Genomic DNA, 12,621 nt, shown 5'->3' with positions numbered 1-12,621 from the left:
ATTCAATAAGTCGAACGAATAAGAGAATTACGGCCGCAACAATATTTATCTCAGCGGAGCCATTAAGCTGCAATATTGGCTACGTTTGTTTCGTTTTCGAAAATAATTTTATCTACATCTATTTCTTATATTAGATTTCAAAGGGGAATTAAATAATGAAAACTGGAACTTTCTGTAAAACTATCAGTGTTTTATGTCAGTGTTGTTTTAGAATATATCACTGGATAACTTTGATCTCCACTAATATGAGTGATGAATTCATCACCATGTTGCAAGCTTTTTAATCCAGTTTATCAAGATTACGGAAGAAGCTATGAATTTAGCGCAGGTTATGCGTAGTCCACGTTATTGTCAATGACCATCCGCCATCGACCCGGAATTCTCTGGACATCCAGCCCCTTTAATACGTCCAAAACTTTCATACCTTCTTACAGAATACCTATTTCTTAAAGACCTCTTACGGCAGTCATGGAAGTTTAAAATTTCCTCTTTTCTTCGTCTGTAACTGCTTCTATTTTCTATTTTATTTTCTTGATATGCACTTTTGATATTTCAAAAAAAAAATGACTTCGGAAAGCTAATAGTGTGTCTTATTAAAAAGTTATGATCTAATATCCAGCATCTAATATCCTTACTACTTCACATAAACGTTTTCGCTCTTAATAACCGTTTGTCCTCCGTAATCTTTAAGGAGCAGAATCATCAGGAATATCACAAAATTGACGATGATGGGGTCTGCAAACGAATGGATAGGTGCAGCCGTATGGTTTACGAATATGAACGTGATCACTATAATTTCCCCCTTCTAATTCAAAAAAAGACCACATCAGGGAACTCTAGCGCTTGCACGGCCTCTGACCACGACTATCTGCAATGCATCTGCGATTATGCGGGTGGGACACCTTCTGCTGCTTATTTTTGTTATGTTATGGATTGTAGAGCTGGACGATGACGGACCCGTCCTTGATTCATCGCGTAATATGTTGTGTCGCAGACCGCACGGGTACAGCTAAGACGATTTTTAAAGCACTTTTTTAAAATCAGAATAACTGGGCTGAATTGGGTGTTATGTCACGCTCATATTCGTCAACTAAACCCCTGTCACTCCATCCGCCCACGCACTCACTTCGATTCAGGATCGCTTGAGGATTACGAACGTGTAACTAGATTATACAGTGACTTTTAGGATGTAGCCGATGTATCAAGTCAGCGTCTTTTTTCCTTGATTTGACAAGTGTGGCTCCAATTTATCGCCCCCGGAGGTATGAAGGGCTTGGTTGGCAGTAGAGCGCGTTCGAACCTCCGATCAACCAGCAACAGCGAGACCTCTTATCGACTCTTCTACATCCACCACCACACGTCGTACAATCCAAATAGTCATGAAATGGTCTGAGCTTCTTAAAGGCATCACCCCACGAATCCGAGGTGGTGCAGATTTCAGGTGGAGTATTCGTATACAGGATGGGAGACTACGGAGAGGGGGGTGATTCCGTCCGTGTTTTCCTAATTGCCGTAAAAAACGGCCCGGAAGATACGGCTTCATTCGTTCTGGCGCACTATTTTCCACAGGGAGTTCGACTGGAGCGCGCCAGCCTTGTGCGGTGCCGCATCTTCCGGGCCGTTTTTTACGGCAATTAGCAAGAGATGGACGGAATCACCTCCCTCTCCGTAGTCTCCCATCCCGTATACGAATACTCCACCTGAAATCTGCACCACCTCAGATTCGTGGGGTGATCCCTTTAAACTGGTATAGGCAGAGTCAAGCGGTGCGTTGAGAATTTCCGAACTCTAGGATCAACAGGGCCCGTAATAGGGGTATGGGAGGAGGTCTCGTAAGGTAAGTCGGAAGAGGAGGGAAAAATGAAGAGAGCAGGGAAAAAAAGATGATAGTAAGAAAAGTTAGGTAACTGGTGTTCGATAAACATATTTTAAGGGATGCAAATCGTTTGCAAATTAGATGTCATAAAGTATTTTTTAGAGATTTTGCTGCTACCTTTTGGTCCAAGACTAGTTTGGAAAAATGCTAAACAAATGAAGGACATTGAGACTAGGATAAATGAGAGGGATCTTGGCTAAGAAGGGGAGAAAAAAAGAGTATAGGACATCTATTAATTAACTATTACTTACTTTATTGAAAGAACTAGTGATGCTGAAAGTTCTTGTCAGTCGATAGCGCAACGCGATGTGTTGCTGTCTTCATTGAGACGGTCAGTTATCATTTCCAGAGAGAGAGTTGCAAAGTTTGCTTTCACCATTAAGGAGTTTTAAGCACATTTCTTAAGCAACAATGACGAATTTCCTTGTTGTCACTCAAAAAAGCAAATTCGATGCTGTTACTGAGCGAAAAAAAGATATCTACAGCCGGAATTAAAGGATTAATTTAGTTTAAGGCAGGCTCTACGAGTTTCTGAATAACGACGCTTAATGTGACTTTCATGCAATAAAACTTTTGCAGCATTGTAGAGAGAGAGAGATCTTACCTATATTCGTACAAAGTTTGGTGCTTCTAAATCCCGCAGCTTTTTTGAAACCTCGTACAGAAAAACTGTAAATTTTTCCTCAAACTTTCAAGTTTTTCTCAACTAGCTTTTGAGGGAACCAACAGAGATTAAAGTTTGCACTTGAGAGTTTTGCTTGGTGCTTTACCAAAATATGGCACGGATTTTTTTTACCGTGCTATAAATCTGTTTGACTTCGAACAAAGTCCACTAACTCAGCTCGTTGACAACAGAAATGAACAGTATTTGAAGTGTGTTGTAGAAGAGGACTTGCCGTATTCGTTCTCTCAAAAGTTAGTTGAGAAATGGTTGAAAAACGTCTAAAATTCTCAACATTTTCTTAACTTGCTTTCAAAAAACCAGGAGGTCTCTCGAAAAGCAAAAGTCTCGCTTTATGGTGCAAATCTTCCTTTACAAAAAGCGCCATTGATTGTTCTCCTCGGTCTCGTCTGCAGCCCGTTATTCATGTTTAGTTCAACCTAACAAAATCCGATGAGTCCAGCAGTAATTTCCAATCAGGGCCTGGGTTGTTCGCTAAAATCACCTCTAAATAATACGTGGCAATCAATGCTCTGAATACAATTTCGAAAAGGATGCCGGTTAAATGTCCTTCTCCGTAAAGTAAGTGAGCAGGTGAATAGTTTTTTTTTTCGGTTTTGCAAAAACTAGGATTCCGTCGAACTTTTAATAGCTTTTTTTCATTGTTGATGAGTAAAATTATGTGCAAAAAGTAGGAAATAGTGTGAAAATGGTTTTGAGATGCTTTTTCATGTCGTTCAGAGCTGTTTTGTTTCCATTTTCCAAGAACAATGGTTTCGGTGGGTATCAAATTCTCAGCCGCGTATTATCTGTCAACAGAAAAACTGTGTCGTCAAGTAAACGTCCATAGTTCGCCCCCCATCTTTCTAGCATATAGTGCAAATATGTTCTGACACAATTCTAATCCTTGCAGTGAGCTACCAGTGGTGTCTGTATTTTATTACATAACCAGTATGAATGTGCGCCTAAAGCTGGACTTCAGACTTTTTTGTAGTGATCTCTTCGCTCGCTTTCACTGGCCAATTAATCAAAACTAAACTAGCCATTCAAAAATTAATGGTAGTGACATTTTCTGTGAAATCAGAAATTTGCTTTTCTAATTACGTTTTCTTCTTTCTTTTTTCACTGTAAATAAAGGATTTCATAGCTTTCTTTTTAAACGCGTCTGTTCTGCAGTTTGAGAATATTCAAACTTTAGCTTCAAACCCTCCTTCGATTCCAATATATTATAGACACAATTTTGAAGTATTACTCAAAGTATAGGCTTTCCTCCTAATTTTTCCCTAACAGTTATTTCAAAATGATGGTTTAACATAAAATGACGTGAACGTCATCATCGTACTGGTAAAGATAACGTTCCACGTCAGATAATGTAGACTGTTCGCTCTTATTCGAGCAGCATGGGTGTTTCCTTTTCTGAAGAAGGCATGCTACCAACCCGAGGGAAATGTGAAAGGAAATGGACGCGCGGAGGAGTCATAGAGGTGAAATGCAACGCGCGCAGTGGCCACGCAAAAGGTAAGTGAAACGATTGCAGCGTTTCACTTACCTTTTGCGACCTGCACACGAAATTATTGTACCGCCCAAGGGGCACCAATTCGATGAAGGTGGACCCGTGTCACCAGATATTATAGCATCCTGGCACGCTGTGAAACCCGCCCCACCCATTTTTGGAATTTCGTTTCACACACATACACACACAGACACACAGACACATACACACACACACACACATACACACAAACATGATGATTTTATGCACTTACAGCACTATATGTTATACTACTGTATGTTTTTAATAATATAATATAGTAAATGTTAATAAAAGGTACTGTGATATTCATTAAAGCAATTTTCATTACTATTACTTCTATTTTTATTTCTTTTCATTACTTCTATTTTTATTTAGTTATTAAGCGTCCAATTTGTTTCTGTAATTCTATTTATTGTGCGTAATTTTTCATTGCTATATGAGCAGCTAAACTAGTTAAAAATGAGATGAGGGGTCGCTTTTAGGACTTCTTCTAGGCGGGGAGCCGTTTTCAGGAGGGCTTTTTCCCAAATACACGCTTGACTCGGTCATAGGTATAAATTAAAGTTTAGAAAGAAGAGTGGCGCCCGGCACGACTAGGAGAGCCTCCAATGTGGTGTAAATCGTAGGCCAACACAGAAGCTGAGAGCCTTCTTCCCATTCCCTGGAATCTGCATTTCATCTATTTCATTCGGTGGAAATGTTTTCAAACCAATCCAACCTCGAATGCGGATTCGTTTGCAAAAAATCTGAGGACATAGAACAAAAACGGCGCAAACAATGGAGATATGTAGCTGGAACGACCTAACATCGATCTCCAGTTTCAAGTTTCCCGAACGTTCCTTCTGTGGATATAAATCCTTGAATACACTGCATAAATTATGTTAATGAAAAAGAAGTACCGTAGAACTGCTAATGTTGAAATAGCAGAGGAAAGGAGACTGAATTAAGGTCCTATTCAAGTTGTGAATGAGCAAAACATCGAGGACAATGTGAACAAATGTTGTAATGATCAGGAGGTCAAAACTTCAAAACTGAACATTTCTAAAGGATTTCTGAATGCTGCGCACTTTTCTCCTACGTTGTCTTTTAGTGATTCATTTTTAACAACATGTATCATATAGAAGTTAGCTAATCTGACGGTATAAATGGCTTTTAGTAGATTAAATTATAGATAGAATTGTCAAACGCAACAGAAAGTTACCGTAAAATAGTTTTGGATGAATCCGAATGGAAAAATGTTTTAGATTAAAAGTGTTGCTATGAGTTCGGTAATGTATATATTTTATAATCAAATAAAAAAAGACTACGCTTCTAAAACAATGTACAATAAGATACAAATGAAAAGAGAAAGGAATAAAACTAAACGAAATGTGTCCAAAACTGAATCCGATAAGGAAAGGCATAAAAAGAACAATAAATCCTATATTTTATTTGTGTTCCGATCTGGTGTCTTCTTTCACTACACAACATACTGCAAATTATAAGGATTTTTCTTCAGGCATTGTTACATACATATTTACCTTTTCCTTTTGAAAAATAAATGAAAAATTCTTCCATGCATCAAAAGGATGAAAACTACAGAAGGGAGGAAGAGAGGGGAGGGGAGGTAGAGAGAACAAAAAATTGAGCTGATATTGTGATATTTTTTAAAGTTATTTTTTGAAGAAAAACTCTAGTAGCATGCACGGTGCAAGAGATGAACGACGCATAACACCTTTCCGTCCTAAGAGGGATTAGTTTGGTTTTATCTTTTTCTGGACTTCGTCTCTGACGGAAAATGCTCTATTAAAAAGGAATTGGAAGAAAGGATAGCTAATTTTTCACAGCATACCGGTTTCCCGGATACACGGACACTGGCAGCTATTATTACCATGGAAATAACATCGAAATGACCTTAGACCTTGTAGAATTCATAGAATCTAACAGGTACGACCGAACTGAACCTAAACAATTTTATATGACATTTGCGAAAATTTTACATCGTTCCATGTTCAATACTGTCGCTCCAAGTAAAATCGCCCTAACAACGAGTCTCGTCCTCCGCTGGGTCGTGAAAATATTGGATAGGCATAGCAGAGACGTGAAGAAACCTTTACGCTTTTTCGGACCACAGCGCCGACGAGAGGAACACCATTAGAAGCAAGACAACGTGTTATAGTGTCAAAACTGCGCTTCTCACACCTTTAATTCTGAGACAATCTAGAAATTGTAAAAAATAACACAATTTGAAAAATACTGCACTTGTTTCGCCACAACGTTTTTCACCATTTTGTTTTTGCAAGCTTTGATTCTTACACCTAAACTCCACCATTGCGTGTCATCTAAAATTACCGATAAACCGATTCTGTAGGACGCATCATATAAATTAGGTGTAATTTCATCTTTGAGCTTAGCGCATTCGGTGAGAGATTTGACTGCCACTGCACGATCGATGGTTCGGAACCGCTCTGGCGCCAATCAAACCTTTTATTCCTCCGAAGTCGATAACTTAGTACAGGGAACGATGGAAGGCTGCGAACGATAAAAACACATCTCCACAAGGTTTGTCTCCACAAGGATTTCTACAAGCTGCACACGCGTTGCTGAACTTCACACAATTCTGAACTGAAATCGAAAGTGCGGCGGTGTCTCCAAAGGGATTGATGAACTCCGTGGACTTTCCTCTCTGGATTAGGCAAATTTCAAAATTTTCGCAAATTTTCACTTTCTTCTTCAAACGCTATCTGTCGTCAGGGCGGAATCGAAAACATCAATAAAACAATCGTGAAGTAAAGATCGCCGAATCCACGAAGACAATTCCAGGGATCAGAAATTGATAGAACTGTACTACACACTAATTAGATTTGGTATGAGAGCTCAGGAGATGTTTTTTTGGCAGTTTTCGGTCCCCAGAACAATCCGAAGTGCTCTGCTGCGACAGGATGGAAGCTCACGTGAAAAGACATTAAAGAGCACCGAAGACATGCGCCAAAGCACAAGATTTCGTTCCGGATAAGGCTTGAGCGACGCCAAAAATGAGAGATAAATTAAAGAGACAAATGCTTTTAGAAGGCGTCAAGTCCTATTTCAAACGATAACCGTTTACTTAAGAATGAAATATTGAGCAGAATAAAATTGGTTTTGTTTCTTTAAACGTTTTATTTTACCCTTGAATTTTAGCAATCTTTTAACCGTTACCGTACCACCAGCACTGTAACGTAAGACCCCGCAGGTTGTGAATAGATGTGAACAATGGTTAACAAGATAAAAAAAAATAGGATACAAAATAACGAATAAAATATTCAGTATAGGGAATTGCGACTAAATGTCTTTTTAGAGGCAAAATCATTAAATAAATTTGGAAAATCAAAAAATCAATAATTAAAAATTCGAAAAATGTTAAATTAAAACAAAATAATTTCTTTAAATGGTTTTTTAATCTCTTTTAGTTACTTAATTATCTTTACTACAATTGGCTCCTGACAACAAAACAACAAAAAACTCTTAATCCCGAATCTGCAGCATAATGATGATTTCCAGAAAAAGTGCACTGATACGCGAAAAACATAGAAATACATCAATTACTAACGACATTACCTCTAATGTGTATGCTTTCGCCGGATCTATTCTCATCGTTTTTTGGGTTCGCGCCCCAACAGCCTTTGACGATCCTTTGTCGAGGAGACATAGCTCATGCTTAATTCGCAATTCGAGAAGATCGAAAAGCTGCTACCAGCCGACCTTGGCCGGGGTAGAAGGCAAATTTGAAAGCAAACAGAAAGTCCATATTCGAACAAAAACTCTACAAAGCACGAATGCCCCTTGAGTCAACATTATCTATAATGAAAGCTTCTTCCAGGGAATTGTACTCTTAGCTGAAAGAGAAATGAACGGCACCCCCACGTTCACATGCGCTAAGGATGCAGATTAATTTTAATTATGTTCTCAATGTCTGCAAATTTTTGCGCGAAAAACGTGCAGAAACCACAAGCACACATGCAAAAAGATTGATGCTTGAATATTCTATTCGAACAAATTCATCAACGTCTCACTTAAAAATGCATGAAATAAAAAAGGGAAAACTTCCAGGGCGAGAGAGTGAGAATGGACAAACTGTGAAGAGGAATCGATACAAGTAATAAAGAATTATTGAGTAAGGCAGAAATTGCATAGGTGGTGAATTATCCTTCATCGATCCTAGCTCGATGTCACAACCATCCGTTTTCCAACGTACACATTGGTCGCTCCCTTTCACATCTCGAAAAATTGATAGGCTAACATAACTTTGCTGTTTTGGAGTTCCAGAGAACTGGCTGGTTAAATAAATAATGATTCGACGAACAATGTCCAACTCATTTGATAGACATGAGGTCGAGGTCATGATTACTTCAATCTCAACAAGAGCAGAACGTTAATTTTCACAGTTAGAACTTTTTTCTAAAAAAACAACACTCCTAAAAAAGATTACATGAAATCAGGTAGATTTTCCAATATTCTTCTAGGATTTAGCGTTTTTCAGTTTTTTTTTCTTGCTTATAGAAATGCTCATTAGCATTGACACACGTCAACATCCTCGTTGTGTACGAATATGGCACTTGGAAAAAAGCTCAATTTGTGCGGAAATTTTTTTGCATTGTTGGTTCTGTCCTTTAAAATGAGGACGAAATTAGCTTGGTTATCGATTTTTCCTCGAGTCTCTGCAAAACTTCTGCTTTGAAAACAAGAAGTAACGAGAACACAAGTTCTAGAAAAATTCAGAACGCCTTCTAATTACCAGTACCCAAATTTTTTCTTTGCTCTATTCAACGGCAGCACCGTGTTATTTGGGGCGTCATTAACCTTTTTTGCTTCGAATGAAAAGCCGAATATCGCCAAACATTTGCCATTAATGCCATTAGCTGTCCCCATAAATTTGCTAGCTGGGTCCATTGAAGATGAAGATCATCGAAGAACAGCAAATCCTATCAATAATTTTCTTCGTTGGAAAATTTGAAAATAAGACCAGTCGTGCAGAAGAGTGAAAGAACGTTCTAATTTTTCCATTAGTGCTTCTTGGCTAGAAATATTATATAGAACTTCGCTTTTGCCTAATGACGGGATCAAAGCAACTGGAACCTGCCGAGGGATAAACCTTGACTCGCTTCAACAACCCGACAAAACTTTCCAGATGAAAAGACAAAATCGAATCGGACTTACATTGTCGGAATCTAAGTGAATCCGGTAGAGATCCGCCGAAGGTGCACCGCAAGGGATCGGCTCAGCGCCACGTATGTCGCCGTCGCCAATTCACGAGCAGCTCGCAAACAAATGTAATTCTACTGGATATATGTGTGTGTCTTTCAGTGCACACCCGCCCAAAGTGCACGCCACCATCCCACAGCCATATGTGCTATCCAAATCGAGTCGCAGAGGGGAATCGCCATCGATGGACGAGTAGACGATTGTTGACCTAACGAATCAAGAACGTTTTACGACCTGCGAATGTCCGTGAATATAGGATTTTTTCCGAGATGTTCCGAGGGATGTGTCTTGTATTGGAGGTGATATCGAATCAGACAATTTTTTCTTTAACGAAAATATTTCATTCATAATTACATACATTCATAAATAGCCACCAGTGCCAAATGAAACCATAATCCGTCCTTGATAAATTTTATGAAAATCTATTTGTAGCTCCCATCAAAATCACGTTGACGTTACTCTGACAAAGGCAATTTTACTGGCATAATGCATCTCACAAGTAGATGCCCAATCTTTTCTAGATCTTCTTCGAGTGCCGGCTGAGAAAAGACAAATCAATGTGGTTGAAATTTTCAAAATTTTCCATTTCCAAAAGTGCAATTTTTGAACATAGGTAGCGACTTATAATGTGAAAGATTTGAAGGGATCTTTAAAAAAACTCGCTCTTCGAACGCCGAAATAGCCATCGATTCTAGATTTCACATTTTTAAATAGCCATAGCTCACAAAACAAAGTCCAAACAGTGGCTTGAACGTAAGGGAAATAGCTTTAAAGTATAAGTCGTCCGAACAAAAGGAGTTGATTTATGGTGCAATTTGACCTGAGTGCTTGAGAGACGTAATTGAGAGAGTTACGTTGCAGCTTCTAAGTACCTTTTCAGATGTGCTTCCCAGGGCTCCAACTGTAAAGAAATCTGCTGCGCGTTCGCTGAAAGCACAATGTACGCAGCTTATAGATCGTAAATTTTTGTATTCGGATAGTAGTTTGGTTCCGAATGAACGTTCTTTCATTTTCATATGGATTTGCTGCGAGTTCAAATTCTTATTGAAGTTGCGAGTTCATAAGAAGAATTTGATTAGCAATGCCTCAAATTAAGTGTTAGAGATGTTCACCTGCAAAAAAAAATCCGGATTGATTGGTAAAGCTCAGATCACCACATGCCATGCTACGAGAATGAGGGTTCTTTCTCCCTGTTAAGAAGCATTAGGGCGTCTCAAAGGTGATTGTCGTATCCTTCTAATTGTTGTGGAAAAAGAGAAGAAAAACTCACGCTCAAATTATGTTTCCAAATTGCTACGGTATCGAAGGAATACATGTAAAATCAACTTTGAATGCTCTCCAAATGTGGTGCGCCTTTATGAGTAGAACCATGAAATCACTTCAGTTCATCGTCATTTCATTCAATTTCAATCGTCATTTAAATTCATGAATGTTTTGAATTTCCTTAAAAAAGAACGAATTGTCTTTGAAAAATATGAAGAGCGTACAGCAAGAACTCCAGCGATAGAACGTTTAGACGTCGTTCCCGATACCAAAAAAAAAAACCATAGCAGCATCTCCATTTAGATTTCTACGCTTGATCTGTTGGGAACTGAACATCTTTACCGAAATTCTCATTAAAATTTCATTAAATTTTTCGTACAATCATGGAAATATCTGATCTACACCAGTCACTTTTAAAAACAAAAATCAGCCACGAAGGAAAACAATGAAACTCGTGCAAAAGAGATTCCACGGAGCTGTATTCACAAATGGTAATGTCTGATAAAACGCTAGCTATGTGAAATGGTAATAATGCCACCAGTTACCATACGATACTGCGAGTAGAAGCCTGCGCCCACGCGTGGCCTACGTCGGTTTAATTAGGGCTTTGGTGTATTATTTTTCTCCCACACACACATACATCCAGACGGACATAAGTACATACGTACAAACATAACGACAGAGAGACAGAATTACATACCTACATATTTAAATATAAAAAGATAAATAGACAGATAGAATAAGCCAAAAAATCTTGAGAACGCAAATGGGAATAAGCAAAAAAAGGAAAAGAGCATCCTTTGAATATAACTCCATTGAGGTGGTGACTGTCACTTTATACTCGTTGTCTCAGTCTTATACTAAAATTCTCACTCACAGGTCGTAGAACCGCCGGTGTTATTCCGCAAACTTTTGTTGAATCTGCACTTCTAAATTTTGTTTTGTTGCTGGACGAGTCTGGAAAAATTTCGACTTGAGATATCCTCATAAAAAGTGATCAGATGTAGATGTGCGAGATGTAGGTGGAATTCGCGCTGTGGACATACGGAATCTCACGCATTTTTTTAAATTCACCTCTCTCGGGAGAAGTTTTATGTTCGCCAGTCCAACGAGATAGATGGTTACGAACTTCCAAACATGTAGGACATCTAACTTATGTACTATTGGGGGCGTCCGTGGTCGGGTCTGCTTATCTCGCCAAAGCTACAAAATGCGGTGCGACGGGTCCAACGGTGTCGAATCGGTATGCCGTAACGCAGCAGTATCGCGAAATATCTTCGTGTGCATGTCGCAAAAGGTAAGTGGAACGTTGCCACCGTTTCATATCCGTGGCCACTGCGCGCGTTGCTTTTCACCTCTATGACTCCTTCGCGCGTCTATTTCCTTCCACGTTTCTCTCAGATCGGTAACATGCCTTCTTCAGAAAAAGGAAACACCCATGCAAACGGCTGTTTGAATAAGAGCGAACAGTTTACATGATCTGACGTGGAACGTTATCTTCATCAGTATGATTATGTTATTCACGTCACTCATACGTCATAGAGAAAGCTTATTATAACGGTGTACTAGTATTTGAACAACCGACCAATATAATTACTGGTTTTTATTTCGACTAACCACGGATCTCCCTCACTAGAGGGATCACAGCCGGTTAGTCGCGAGGCTACGTGGCGCGTCTCCGGGTGGTGGATAGGGGGCTAATCGCGGACGAAAAGCGACCTTGTGCTTGCCCAGAGACGTGGGTGAATTCAGGGGATGGACTCCCTGTTTCTGCTGTGCCAGGACTGACTCCTTGTATCCCGCACGTCGGTCCGGCCAAAAGCCTGCAATCAAGTGACTGGGAGGTGCAAAGGAGAAAATAAGCTCCACATGTCCACTCCGGGAAAACGAAAGTTCTCCCAAAAACTCATGGGACTAGAGGCTTGCAACCTGAGTTTTAAATTTTTTTTTGCCTGTCACAGTAATAGAAAAGAGTCTCCTGATTCCGGAGGAAAGCCTGGTAGGGTAGCGTTAGGAAGGATGGGGTTGCAGTAGTCATATAGGCTACCGAAACGGAAAAGGACTGGG

The sequence above is a fragment of the Necator americanus genome, chromosome III (assembly GCF_031761385.1).
Source record: "Necator americanus strain Aroian chromosome III, whole genome shotgun sequence".
In the NCBI taxonomy this organism is placed as follows: domain Eukaryota; kingdom Metazoa; phylum Nematoda; class Chromadorea; order Rhabditida; family Ancylostomatidae; genus Necator; species Necator americanus.
Note: the sequence above shows the minus strand (reverse complement) of the source record.